Raw genomic sequence first — 14,162 nt, 5'->3', positions numbered from 1 at the left:
GGTGTGCAATGAATCTAAAATATATGAAAGTTTAATTTTTATCAACAATATTTTTCACAATATGCTAATTTTTTGAGAAGGACCTGTATATATATATATATATATATATATATATATATATATATATATATATATATATATATATATATATATATGTATGATAAGTTGAACGAATAAGTTGATTTTAAATTTCATGGCATCAACACATCTCAAAAAAGTTGGGACAAGGCCATGTTTACCACTGTGTGGCATCCCCTCTTCTTTTTATATCAGTCTGCAAACTTCTGGGGACTGAGGAGACAAGTTGCTCAATTTTAGGAATAGGAATGTTGTCCCATTCTTGTCTAATACAGGGTTTCTAGTTGCTCAACTGTCTTAGGTCTTCTTTGTGGCATCTTCCTCTTTATGATGTGCCTAATGTTTTCTATGGGTGAAAGATCTGGACTGCAGGCTGGCCATTTCAGTACCCGGATCCTTCTTCTACGCAGCCATGATGTTGTAATTGATGCAGTATGTGGTCTGGCATTGTCATGTTGGAAAATGCAAGGTCTTCCCTGAAAGAGACGATGTCTGGATGGGAGCATATGTTGTTCTAGAACTTGGATATACCTTTCAGCATTGATGGTGCCTTTCCAGATGTGTAAGCTGCCCATGCCACACGCACTCATGCAACCCCATACCATCAGAGATGCAGGCTTCTGAACTGATCGCTGATAACAACTTGGGTTGTCCTTGTCCTCTTAAGTCCGGATGACATGGCGTCCCAGTTTTCCAAAAAGAACTTAAAATTTTGATTCGTCTGACCACAGAACACCATAGAACAGTTTTCCACTTTGCCACAGTCCATTTTAAATGAGCCTTGGCCCAGAGAAAATGCCTGCGCTTCTGGATCATGTTTAGATACGGCTTCTTTTTGACCTATAGAGATTTAGCCGGCAACGGCGAATGGCACGGTGGATTGTGTTCACCGACAATGTTTTCTGGAAGTATTCCTGAGCCCATGTTGTGATTTCCATTACAGTATCATTCCTGTATGTGATGCAGTGCCGTCTAAGGGCCCGAAGATCACGGGCATCCAGTATGGTTTTCCGGTCTTGACCCTTACGCACAGAGATTGTTCCAGATTCTCTGAATCTTTGGATGATATTATGCACTGTAGATGATGATAACTCTTTGCAATTTTTCTCTGAGAAACTCTTTTCTGATATTGCTCCACTATTTTTCGCCGCAGCATTGGGGTAATGGGTGATCTTCTGCCCATCTTGACTTCTGAGAGACACTGCCACTCTGAGAGGCTCTTTTTATATCCAATCATGTTGCCAATTTACCTAATAAGTTGCAAACTGGTCCTCCAGCTGTTCCTTATATGTACATTTAACTTTTCCGGCCTCTTATTGCTACCTGTCCCAACTTTTTTGGAATGTGTAGCTCTCATGGAATCCAAAATGAGCCAATATTTGGCAAGACATTTCAAAATGTATCACTTTCAACATTTGATATGTTATCTATATTCTATTGTGAATAAAATATGTTTATGAGATTTGTAAATTATTCCATTCCTTTTTTACTCAAACACACACTGAGCTGAAGATTCAGTAAACACTCGATACCTGATCCATGATCTTTGCTCATTATAGTAGAGGATGATGGAGGTTTCTATTATCAGCACAGTTGATCATAAATAACTTAAGCCTGTTTTAAATAAAAGGAAATAGCGTATCAATGTGACATAAGAAGTGACATTAAACTGACGCCTGAGTTGCTCCTGAGATGCTCGGCTCTTCTTTTGCAGCACAAACACAGTTTCTCGTGACAGCTGATGATTTATTGTCCATTTAGCAGCTTTTATCTCGTCATCTTGACAAACTCTGATGATTTCCCAGGATCGAACTATGCTTAGAAATAAAGCAGCCAAGCAGGTTGAAAATGAACAATCGTTTGGTCTCCAGGGGCTTTGAGTCCCGCTGTGTGTTTCAGACTGTTGCCGTATTCAGACAGACATCTAGATGCGATTTGCACAGGCTTTGATGGGATGATGATTTACATGGTCCTGCTGAGCGTCATATGAGGATAATGATGAGAAAAGGGTCGTACACACTGTTCAAAATGTTAATAGAGGAACTTTGGAAAGAACACATTGTTCCTGGTGTATGTGGACCAGAATCTCACAATGTTCTTGTTTCCTGCCCCTTGCAAAGTCATTTTAGCCCATTTCCATTAAATGAGCAATACATTTTTTTTCTCAATTCAGACTGATGTCTGAACCATAAACAGATACAAGATTGAAAATCATTGTTTTCATATATGTTCAACATTCCCTGTAAAATGAAAAGTTTCACCAAACTCCCAGAGAATTGCAGCAAAGAGGGATGATCCATAAATTGTTTGGGCTGAGTTGTTTCCCATCATTCTCTCCGCTGATTAATTACCATGATTTTCTCCACTGGTTGTCAAGGCAACAGCAGTGTTCTGCGCTCTCAACGCTGTTTGGGCCGGTGACAGTATGTAATTAAATATAAGCAGCTGCTATTAGGACTGGAGGATACACTGTAATTATAAGGCTTTGCTTGTTCCCTGTGGTTTACCAGGCTGCTGGGGAGGTGCTGCCACTCAGATAGCCGACCAGACACCCCCAAACACTGATACAGAGGTTCGTCTGTTCCTTTGTGTGGAGATAGGAAACATGTTGAAGTCCAGGTGAGGTTAGAATTTTGTTAACAGAAGCAGAGTTTATCACAGATAGATGTCAACAGTGTGTATATGAATCACAAAATGATACTGTCTTGGAATCTTGTTTTCCAGAATTTCATCTGAATTTCATCATCTTTAAAACTTAAATGGACTGTAAGGTGGAAAAAGTAAAAAAAAAAAAAAAAAAAAGAAACCCCAGTTTTCTTTGTATTTACACTGACTTTGGGTCTGAAAGTGGATTCAGATCTCTTGAGTCCACTTTAGAAGTAAAGATTCATACGACCCATATTTATACAGAACACACTTTTAATGGTTGCGAAGCAAGCTCAAATGTAGTATCTACTCAGTATGTGATTTCAGAAGCACAGACTATCATTACTTCATTTAATTAATTAAGCAAAAGTGAAACAATGCAAACAGATCTTGGTACAGCTTCTAATGATCTAAAGACAAAACTAACATTCTTAAACTACATAAAACCAGATACTGAGAACTAATTTTTTTTTAATCTGTGTTATACACAGACAATAAATAAACAAACCATTTTCAGACCTTTATAATTATCCATTTAAATCAGTAGTAGAGTATTGACCCAATGAAGCTTCTTCAGTTCTGCTCCAACACACCTGCCTGTAATTTTCAAGTGATCTTGCTGAATTAGCTGGTTCACTTGTGTTTGATAAAGGTCAAAGGGGCTCTGGCGCAGGGTCAATGTCCTGCTCCTTTTTCTTATGTGGTTTCTCTTAGTGAAATTCAATCTGTTTGAGGTCTGCTATTATTATGTTCTCTCTGTGTTTCCATCTGTAAATAATTTCCTGTGCTCTCATGGAGGACATATAATACAGGAAGTCAAATGTTCAAATCCATATCAGAGAAACCAGAAAGTCAAGAAGATGAATATTGAATGGATACATGTAATAAAAAGTGTGAATTTGAGCTACCTTGCGTCACAATCATGTCTTCCTCTTTAAAGGTATGTCATCATTTAGACCTACTCACCCTCATGTAGTTCCAAAACTGTATGGATGTATGGCTTTCCTCTGTGGAAAACAGATATTTATTTAAGGCAAATATAAAGAAATATAAAAATATAAAGAAATTTCTTCCAAAGGTCTTTAATACAGGAAGGAAACCTACACAAAATAATAGATTTTAAATTAGAAAAGGGGTCATGAAAATCAAACATAACATAAAAAACAATTTATGTAACTAAAAAAAAATTATATAAGATAAACTGTGTGTGTGGGGGGGGGGGTTCAATATATATTGCAAGCAATTTAAAGAGGCACTCCTGATGTTTAAGAGATAATAAGGATTGAAAAATATGTTCAAACAATTTTTAAGAAGTAAACAAAATTAACTTGATCTATGCTATTGAGTCAATACCGTACGTGCGTTTTAAAGAATACCTTACATCACCAAACTGAACGACGTCATCGCGCTACAGTCTGTAGGGAAGAGTGTTTGGATCTTCCAGTGACTTTGGCGGGTTAAGCCAGTAGGTGGTAGCAATTAACTGTTCACGAGTTAGTTATTGAATCGTTCATAGACCAATAGGTTCATTCAGAACGAAATAAACAAGTTTTATTTGGACTTTTCAGATACATTTTCAAGATTGAACCGACGCGCTTCAGTCATGTGAAATCCCTTTAACCGTCAAAAGGATAGTACGCCAAAGATATGGAGATTGTTATTTTTTTCCTCTGCAAATGTATTATTTACATGGCCCGAAGAGGGAGAGATATAACAGACGAAGGTAATTACAAGCGCTCAGTTGAGCTTGCTCTCTTACTTGTTACATAAACTAAATAAATAGTCTTAACGTTACATGAATACTTATGATAGAGCCCATTGTCATAACAATTAATCGCTTTGAAAGATTTTATTTGACTTATTTTATTTTCAGCAGCAAGAGACTCGACCGTCCTGTTCTTAAACACAAGCATTGTTTTAGCTTCAGATCATAATTGTGTCAACATCTTTCTAAGGTTTCAGATTATATTATTGAACAGGATCCACCACCGAATTCCACTGAATAAGAAATTCTTGGAACATATTCATGTAACAAAACCATTGATTAAAATGAGAGAAATCCAGAAAAAAAAAAAACGGCCATTTCAGAGACATGACATGCATATGTACGGAAGTGAGACCTATTGCATTATGCACAAATTCTACCATGAATTTCAAAAACAGTTCAACATAACAAGCCAATTCTGCTTCCACTGCTGACAATAAGCTGCCCATAGAGCCGCATACACTGCGTGCCATCTTAATGTGCCACATCAAGTCAGAGCACAAAGCCTCCGCCACCGGTCCTACGCAAATGTGTTTCTTTCAAATCCCCCCCGCTTGCTTCTCAGCTTCATTATTCTCCAAACATCATGAAAATACAGTGAGACACTGTCAACAGATTCAGATGGCTTCCTTCCCACCACGTCTACATCAAACCTCATGCCATTATATCCTTCCAAGATTGACTTACAAACGCCAGTATGAGGCCCAAGACTCCCACGAGCCCATTTCCACGGTGTTTGGTGGAAGAGGTTTATAACATGGTGGAAATATCCTAGATGTGCTTTTAGAGCAGTATGATCAAATAATGATAGAGAAGAAAACTCTGAGTCCAGATGGAAAGACCTTTTTATATGAGGACACTGAACTGAAAGAAGCTTCCTGCTTGTTTCATCTGCTGAAAATAAAGTTGACATTTTTTTTTAAGTAAAGAAACCTTTAAAAGCAGCAGAGATCTATATTTTTTGAGCCTCTGATGGCCAATATACCACTGTTATATATAATGCAATATGATTATAGCTACGTATGCAAAAACGCTGATTCTAAATAAAAACTTAATTTGCACTTTTTAAAAAAAATATTTACTTAACAGTTTAGTAAAACTTGAGTGTATAATCTGCAGATACTAGAGTTTGAATTTTGAAAGATTTGCTAGAAAATATTCTAGAATGTACTTGTTTCAATTAACTCAAATATTTGTAAACATAAAATGTGCACTAAACATTGAAAATCTTACTGGTAATTGTAACTGTTAAGTGCGCGGCTATACAACATCAAACAACATGAAAAAAAGTCATAAATGGGTAGGTTCATTTGCTTATGTATGGTTATAATCAAGTGTAGCGTTAGTTCTAGCAGGTCATGTCAAGCTCACATCAGCTGACTCTCAGCTGATCCACGTCTACCTATAGGGATGTGACACCCATCACAGCACACATATATAAGGTCCTTCGGTATTATCCCCAGTTTTCATGCTGCTCAATAGCTAATTACCCTTCTCCATCCCCAACTCCTCCTCTCTTCAGTCAGGATTTGGCCTTCTGATTCTCCTTTAAATCAGATTAATTTCTAAAATGTTGCATTAAATTAATGAACCTTTATGATTCTTTTATATCTTTTATCTTCTGATGTGAACCACAAAGGCATTCTGATGCTTTTTGCAATAACCGAGGCCCATTTCTGATTCTCAGACAGACATATGGAAAAATGTGCTGAGCATTTTAAATTCTGACAGTCTGGTCAGGAAGAGACGAGACCAGATACATTGTGAGCAGCTGAAACATGGGAAACTGAAGTGCCTGGGGCTTCTATCAGCGGCCAGGATTGTGATGAGTTATTGAGTTTGGGGAGGAGATTTGAGTTTGTGCTGAGGTAAGCTTGGACAGACCGATACATATAAAAACTATGGAAGCAATCCAATGCTCAATAACCCACCTCCACCAAGACTTCTTCAGACGGATTTCATTGTTAACAAACCACTAGTCTCAGCCTCAGACGCCACGCCCATGGATCGTTGGCTAAACGTCTGATGCATACGGCACACAAAAGTGGAAACACTTCAGGAGTGTCGAAGTCGTCATCGGATTGGTTGAATTCTACAGGATTTTCAGGAGACGTGTGTGTCACTTTCTTTAACGTTCCACCTGGAAACAAAGATACCGTGGCGCCAAACCCAGTCACGAAAGAAGAAAGCCGGCATGTTTACAACTGTGACGACGAGCGCTTATCAGGATCAACTAAAGGCTGGATTTTCATAAGTATGTGAAATATTTAAAGTTAGCGACATAGAATCTTTAAAATAGTTTTACACACTTGTCTGTTATTCTGGCAACATTTCCACGCCTCGAAACATGACGATGAATGAAACGAACTGTGATTGGTTGTTTGACATGTCAGTCAAACGGACTCAAGGGTGGGCCTTGGCCAATGAAAGCTGCCATAGATTCCAGACCTTCAGTCTGAAGATCTGGCTACGCAAGACTAACAAACCACTATCCAAAAGAAAAAAAACTGATTCAAAGGAACCAGTTCACCAGTGTTCAGACAATAAAGCTCAGCATCTGAGGATAGAACTTCAGTTTGTGATTGACTGATCTAACATCTTCTCTTTATCATCAGTTCTTTGATGAGTGTTACTTATTAATAAAAATAATGCAAATGTAAAGGAAACTTTTTAATTTTGTTCAGGTTGTGAAATACCTGAAAGCTCATTTGCAGCTTCTGTTGCACATTTAAGAAGCCTATAATCAACCTTTTACTGTCTTTGTTTAGCCTCAGTCAACAACAGAAGCTTGTGAATGTGCTGAAAACATCTGAACTTAAACCTATTCATGCCTCCTTTTCTTCCTTTGGGTTTGATGCAGGAAACTCAAGGTCAACAGTCAAACTGAAGGGAGCAAACCAATGTGGCTGCAGTGCCTGAGCAAACCTGTTATCATGTGCGACGCAAACTAAACGCTTTCAGGATATTTGTCCCCGTTGACCTCGGACACCAAAACACAGAAGCTACTGCAGTTCATCTCAGAGAAAATAAGCTACTAGCACCTTTGTCACGTTTAACTTCTCTGAGCATATTTTTATGCGCCTGTGGCCTCCATCCATTCCTCTTCTTTTTTCCTTGCTGTTTGTTTTAATGGGAGCTGATTCTCATTAAATCTCTTGAACTCATTTTATATGTGTGTTTTCATATTGCATCTGCATCTCTCCAGGCGCTGTGTGGGACTTGCTCGCATAAACCTTCTCATTCGCTCTTTAGACACTTTAAATCCTCCCCGGCCGACTGGAGGATTTCCCAGACAGATTATCATTTTAGTAGTCAAAACGATCCGACGATGTCACGCCGTCGACTGCTTTTCATTCCCAAGTATATTAAACTATTTTCAGCTTTTCCGTGTCTTCTGGGTCACGGCCTGATTCACAGACCACCACATAAACCTGTTGCACCTAGAAGGCAAAAACACTTGAGCTGTTCTTTAATGCAGCTTTTCTCTATGTGTATTTCAGTCGCTCTGGATTTGCCCCAGAGAGCAGCGAAGCACCAGATGTCCAAAAGAAGCAGATAATAGATAAAGCCTCCAGCTCTCAGTGAACACAGCTGCAAATCTCCACATTTGTAAGTATGTGCTCTTCTCTATCACTGCAGTTCCTCTGAGGATGGAGATCTGGAGTGTCTCAGAGTGTCTCGCCCTTCAGCCGGAGCAAGTGACACAACATTTAGCTTCGTCCCGATAAGAGAGATCAGCCTCTTTTGATGTGTGAAGCCACATTTGGGATTACAAATGTCCGTTCTTGGTTGCTTCAGACTTCACACCCAAGATGACAGCTGAGGGAAATGTTTAATATGTAAGTGTATTTACAGTATAATCAGTACTGATTGTTCTGCTAGAAAATAGATGCATCTAATGTATAATTTTACCCGTTATTAATGTTTGCTACCTGTTTTTGTGCATATGAAAGTACTGAATCATTGACATGGTATGTTAGCTTACTTACTTTCTAATGTTACCCATAAGACCCGAAAGACAAGTTAAGATGTTTTTGGTGAAATCTTACAGCTCTCTGATCATGCATAGACAGCAATGTAACTGAAACATTCAAGGCCCAGAAAGGTAGTAAGGACATGACATGTTAATATGGTGACATCAGTGGTTCAAGCGTAATGTTGAGAAAGCTTTGAGAACACTTTTTGTATGCAAAGAAAACAAAATAACGACTTTATTCAATTTATTAACAATGTCCTTACTACCTTTCTAGGCCTTGAAGGTTTCAGTTGCATTGCTGTCAATGCAGGGTCAAAGAGCTCTCAGATTTCACCAAAAATATCTTAATATGTGTTAAGAAGATGAAGCAAGGTCTTACGGGTTTGGAACGATATGCGGGTGATTAATTAATGACAGAATTTTCATTTTTCACTTAAACTGTCCCTTTAAGTTTTGAGATTCAAAATGTATTTAAGTAGTAGAGAAAGATTTAAAAAAAAATCACACACACACACAAACATATATATATATAGAGAGAGATAGAGAGAGAGAGAGAGAGAGAGAGAGAGAGAGAGAGAGAGAGAGAGAGAGGGGGGGGGTGAGAGACCTCTTAATTATTGAATAGAGCTGTTTCCAGTAAAGAAAAAAACATAATGTTTCAGGATACCAAGATATTTGGACAATGCTGTGCAACTTTGTGGGAACAGTTTGGAGAATGCCCTTTTCTATTTCAACTTGACTGTGCACCAAGCAAGATCCATAAAGACATGGCTGGATAAATATGGTTTGGAAGAACTTGACTGGCCTGCACAGAGCCTTGATCTCAACCCCACTGAACATCTTTGAGATTAACTGAAAAAGCTATTGCAAGCCAGGTCTTCTCATCCAACATCAATGCTTGACCTCACAAATACTCTGTTGAATGAATGGGCAAACCTTCCCCACACAAACACTCCAAAATCTTGTGGAAAGCCTTCCCAGAAAAGTAGAAGCTTACGTAGCTGTAAAGGGGGGACCAACTCCACAAAAAAAAAAATAAAAAATAAAAATCTATGTATGTAGAATGCCATGTCATTAGTGTTTTTTGGTGTAATGGCCAGGTGTCCCAATACATTTGTCCATATATTGTATGTTATATGTAAATATATACATTTTTTCAGTTTTTGTAAGTCCAATTTCTTATCAAACTATAAATAATGAAAATATTTTGAAGAGCTTCAGGGTCCCAAGAACATTAAACCACATCGACTTTCACCATATGGAAGGGGAAAAACACAGACAATTTTTAAAATAACTTCTTTTTGTGTTCCACAGAAGAAAGAAATTCATACAGGATTGGAAATTTGGAATGCAATAAGGGTGAGTAAATAATGACAGAATACTTGGCCTTTGAAACTGCTTGTACTTTCTAAAACTACACCAACAGGCACCCCAAATCAGACATCTTTTAAGCAATCACACCTTTATTGACTTAATAAGAGCATATAAATAAATCAATTTTATATCAACAATCAATTAATGCTACACTAGTAAGCTCAAAGACATGAAGATGAATCATTCATATCAACAAAAACAAATCTGTTTTAACATTTTTAACAAATGTTGAGTCAGTATTGCATTCTCAGTCTTAAAACTTTCACCTACCTCAACATGACCACTTGATCGGGGATGACTCTGCCCACAGAGAGAAATGTACAACTTTTTAAAGCTGCCTTCAGGATAAATATTTGAAGTTCGAATTCATGAACTGCAGTGAATCCTGGAGGCTTTTTTTCGCCTTCTTCAGTTATTATGTGCCTGAACTGGCCTCCAGGATGCTTCTTGATGTCATTTTAAATTGTACAAGTTTTCAACATTGCTTTATTGGCTTTGCACCAACACTTCACAAACACCTAACGGTGCAATGTAATTATTGAACGAATTTCGAATGCCAACACTTTCTTAGTCAAGCAAGCTCCAATTGATTGACAGTCTTTATGCAACTTCCTGGAGTCTGAGTGTACAGGTTTTTGTCTGTAGCTACAATGTGCATGCATTTTTATTTGCTCGTTATACATTTTATTTATAATTCAATTACTTAAATTATTTCCATGTAGTTTATTATTATGGCCTCAGCAATTTCAGATAAGACAGCCTCCTAATGTCCAAAGTCATTATATGGAGCCCCTAAGGGGAGATGGTGATGAAAAAAATATGAAGTCAGAAAAAAAAAAAAAAAAAATATATATATATATATATATATATATATATATATATATATATATATATATATATATATAATCTTTTGTGTTCTTTTGCTAAAGTATTGTGCTCCCCCGACAAAATTATGTTAACTCTTTAAAAGCTATGAAATATAGTTTTTGCTCTCTTGTCATATTATTTCCATCTTCAGTTTTGTGTGAACATGAGTTTTTTTTTTTTTTTTTTTTTAGGGGAACACTTTTTTTTCTTTTCTTTTTTTTTTTTTTTTGTGAGGGAATGAAAATTTCATCAAAAGAACACATTTAATATATTTTTTTCCTCATATCTCATCTCATCTCATGTCCCTTTAGGTGCTCTTTATAATAATACTTTAATGCCTTGTTATTCTTATTTCATTTTAGTGAACATGATTTGAAAAATGTATTTATTTATTGTACAGGTAAGTAAATGTACACAGTATATTTATGGTGTATCTTGAACTTTAGTTATAACTGAGCCTATAGGTGTAGAAATCAGCACTGTGATTGACATGAACAACGACATCTTTGGAATCAGCTGCAGGAGAAGGTTTTCATTAAACTGGTTTAGGGGGAAAATCACACACATTTCAGTGGTTCACAAACAAACCTTCTGCAAAGCCACGTGGGAATGAAATGCTCATTGGTCTGTAATATTTCAGTTTTCTCAAGCAATCGCACTGGGTCTCAGACGTGAGGTTGTAGCGTGTATTTCACCCTCCTCTCTAGTGTTGACATACTTTGATGAAAGTCGTCCCATCTCTCGTCTTCCCTGCAGCGATAGATTAAATGTCACAGGGCTTCTTGTAGGACAAAATTCTGGTGTTTCTCTCCTCTGCTGAGTGTATCAGCACCCCTTCACCTTCTCAAGCGTTTCTGATATATTTCTAATCCCGCTACGAGTGATAGAATAACAATGAAGTTTGCACTAATAGTCATAGTCCAGCGAGGACATCTTTGTGTCCTTGACTCGTGTCTGATCTGCTCACAGACAGTCACACACAAAGTACAAAGCCCTGACTGGCAGCCGGTGGACGTTTGATCAAAACGTTTAAATATGCTATTGCATTGCGACTGAAAGTGAAATCATGGTGTTAGGTGAAACAATAGCTTAGTATTTCAATTATATTTACAATGATTTAAGATTTACAAATATTTATTTATTAACAGAATAATAAATCATTAGAAATCAGTGATCCAGTGAGAACTGGCTCATTATAGATGTGTATATGTGGCACTCATTAGGGTGGGACTTTGTGATTTTGTCCATAGAGAATTGATTGGAGTTTTGTCGTCTGCAATAAATAAATAAATAAATAAATAAGTTCTGCTGACTTTAACTGAACGCAATAGCTTTGACATTTAATTACCATAATTACTCCTGCCATGTAGACTCTACATCAGCTACAGTATTTGACATGTACTGTAATAACACATGAGACTCAGCGTGTGTGAATGACTGACCTCTCCAATGCTTTTATTCCAATCCAGACTTTGTTATGAAACAAAAATAACCATAAGAGAAAATAATCATAAGAGAATATATGGAAACATGTCTGTCCCTGGAGACAAGAGAAACTAGATAAAAATAAATGAAGCATGTACAAAAATAATAATGATAATAATATGAAGAAGAATGATAGGTAGAGGACAGATGGCAAAAATAAAAATCTAAATTTGCTGTCTTCTGCATTAACCCATCATTTTTCACACAGGCAGCCATTCAGCACCAAGGACAGCAGCCAAACACTTGAGCATCATTTAGACATTATTAATCAAGCACATGTGACAACATGACATAAATGCCAATAAGCAGCTTCATTTCAGAAAAATGTAAAACCAGTAAAATTTTCTTTAAGTGTATTTATTGGGGAGGTTGAAGCTAGTTCTTAATTTTTCAATTAATTATTTTATAAAGGGCCATAAACCAACAATGCAAGAAAACCAGCTTTTTGACCTGACAGCAAAATGTAAACAGAAATGCACATATTAAATCAGCTGATAAAGGCTTTTAAGACAAAACTATAGTGCGTTCCTTGTCACAAACATGCACTGGTCTGCACACCTCTGGTCTACATCTGTGAGTTATTGGTCAGATTATAGGCTTCACTTGTTGTTTTGCACCATGTTGTGTTATCTGCTCTTATATCACGGGTCATGTACCAGCATCAGAGGAGAAGCATCAGAAAACACACAGGTCTTGTCTGTCATCTCCTCACAGTGACCTGAAATCCACTGATGGTCGTCACATTTATGTGGAATCCCCACAGGCCTGATGTCTGCAGCATCTGTAAACATCCATGCACCTGTGGTCTGTGACTAAAAGGGGTTTTATTGCTTGACACTCATGAATTATTTAGGAAAGTCTGCTGTAAAGATCTCACCCTTCAGCAGACGGCTGCCGACTTGAGACGCCCCTCTGAAAATACACCTCTGGTGCTTCTCATTAGGTGGATGTGCCAACTGTGGGATGTGGAGGAGAAGACAATCTAATGGCCAGACATTTTCTAAAATGTCCCACATGGCATATTTCCTACCTGCAATCGTCAAACTGAAAGAAAACTATACATTTTTGATATATACACATTTGTAACTAACCTCTGAAAGGGAATGTTTAACCTAAAAATTTAAATTCTGATTGTAATTCTGATGCCGTTTCAACCTGTATGACTTTCTTCTGTGCAACACAAAAGAAGCATATAGTGGCTAGGGACTGTCAAGCTCCAAAAAGATGGAAAAAAAAAAGAAAAGAAAAAAATCAACACACAAAGTCAGTGTGACTCTGATTTTATATTCTTAGTCTGAATTTTTGTTTCATGTCCGGTCAGGTGAAAGTTAGAAATGACAGAGTCATTACACCTGCACATAATTGGTGCCAAACAAATCTGAATCAGCTGGATAAACAAAGCATTCTGTGTAAACTCCTGACATGAGATATCTGAAGTTAATTGCTTGTGAAAAACGTTTCATCACTTTACACGTAGCGATCGGCTGCTGGCAGGTTTATAGTGAACGTGACTGTGCGTATAATGAACTTTCTACAGAGGCATTAAACTTGCATAGCGAGGCACAAACATCTTCTAAATCTTGCAGCGTCTCATAAGTCCTGTATGCAGAGACAGAACACACTGTTCTGGTCACAAAGGCCTTTTTTCTTAATCACAGAGCAGTTGCTCATGCAAACAGGACTTTTCTCTTTGCTAAGTCAAGCAGCAAATGTTCAGCTTTGATACATTTTCAATTTTCCACTTCCTATCTTCTATTTATGGCATGCATAAATCATAAGTGAGCCGTGTAACTTTCCAAAGAAGGCAGATATGAAATAGCACACGCACGCGGGGAATTCAGACACACTAAAGTACAGTAATGATATCTGCTTTTACATACTGCAGCAGCAGCAGGGCGGCCGCTGGTTACAAGATGTAACAGCTTTTAATGGCTTAACATTTAGCTGCTCATAAATGTATCAAATTTCCCT

This window comes from Cyprinus carpio, chromosome B4 (assembly GCF_018340385.1).
Source record: "Cyprinus carpio isolate SPL01 chromosome B4, ASM1834038v1, whole genome shotgun sequence".
NCBI lineage: Eukaryota > Metazoa > Chordata > Actinopteri > Cypriniformes > Cyprinidae > Cyprinus > Cyprinus carpio.
Note: the sequence above shows the minus strand (reverse complement) of the source record.